Genomic DNA, 1675 nt, shown 5'->3' on the forward strand with positions numbered 1-1675 from the left:
AACTATATGAAATTATGAATAATGGGCCAATCCTATATATAAAAATAATCATTTGGCCAACTGATGTCGTTTGGTATACCATCGATTTTGACGATCATCAAATAAAATAATTGTGTTTGGAGAAAAATAAAGATTTTCTCTCTTTATTTTTGGTATCAGTTTATCAATATATTTTCAACCTCAAAATGGTAAAAATCTCTATTTGTCACTAAAAATGGGTCAAATCATTCCAAGCTTAAATGTGTGAGAATAATTTTGTTTTTCCACCAAGTGTGAAAATAGATTTACTAGAACTTTAAGAGCGTAATTATTCATAACAAAATCATGATACATAACAAGAAATTACATTTAAACAGGGGAATTATAAATATAGTACCATTTTAAAAAAATATTAAAATTTATAGAAAGGTGAATTTAATATATTTACGGTAATTAATACACAAACAAATTCTAGTTTATACTAATATTTTTTCAAATAGATACAATAATTATACGCATGATATGTGTATGTGTGTGTGAAAATTTGAAATGAAGAACTATTTGGACTGTGGACTAAGACCATCATTATCGGAGTATTTAGCTAGGTCTCTTATAAATTTTTATTAATAAATTTAATGAAAGTTAAGTTTTTTTGTTAAAAACGTTTTTTATTTGGCGACCAGAAGAAACGTTTCTCGTGCCAGGTGTCAAACCAGTACAGGTTAAAAATGCTGGGGGAAAAATGTTAATCGTTTTTTTCTGGGTTTTTTTCTTCATTCTTTCCTTGGCACAAAATTTTCTTCTATGATCCAGTTTTGATCAAACAATTGCGGCATGCAAGTCGAACAATTTATTTACTTCTTTGATCGAGTTTTGTTGATTTTTCTCCAATCGATTTGATTCTTCAAATTATGTGCTACGAAAAATGGTGTCAATGGCTGGTGGTCAATGTGTGTCGCTTCGCCGTCGTCTTCTTCATCGCTGCCGGGGAAAAACTCAGCAATTCACAATTCGTACTGTTCTCCAACCACTGTTAACTTGCACTGAGTTGGCCGCATTTTATCCTCAGTTCCGTCTTTTCACTCGCATTTCTCCGTCCCGCCGCCGCCTTTGCGCTTCCAGCTCCGCCGATTAGGGAATCTTCCTACCTCACCTCGTCGCTTCTATGGTTTGCGCTTCTCCTTCGTTAATCTGTACTTCAAATTCACCGAGTACTGATTGAGCTTCGAAATTAGGAATTAATGGTCTCGTAATCTTGTTGCAATCTACGCTGAATCTTTCGGTTTCTACCATTGCAGACATCAAAACACTTTAGTCTCTTATTTAAGTTTTTAAACTAGTTTATTAATAAACAATTCAACAAAAGACCCAAATGGGTTTCTCTGATAATGATGCTCTAAGTTAAGACAACAACACAAAACAAATAAACTTTTATAATTCTTTCATTGGGCTTCGTCATAATGAGTCGTCATAGTCATTCATCTGTCCAAAACAAAAATATATTAGTATATTTTCTTATTTTCCCTTAAAATGTTGCTAAAGTACTAAAAGTTATATATGGCTTCAAAACTTTTTTCAACCTTTGCTTTTTCTTTTATACCTATATAACTAAAGAGAATATACTTTTCCCTTTTGTATAAAGAAAAAAAAACTTATATCAAGAAAATAAAACTAATGTCATTAATTAATTACATAA

The sequence above is a fragment of the Eutrema salsugineum genome, unplaced genomic scaffold, assembly GCF_000478725.1.
Source record: "Eutrema salsugineum unplaced genomic scaffold, Eutsalg1_0 scaffold_6, whole genome shotgun sequence".
Lineage (NCBI taxonomy): Eukaryota > Viridiplantae > Streptophyta > Magnoliopsida > Brassicales > Brassicaceae > Eutrema > Eutrema salsugineum.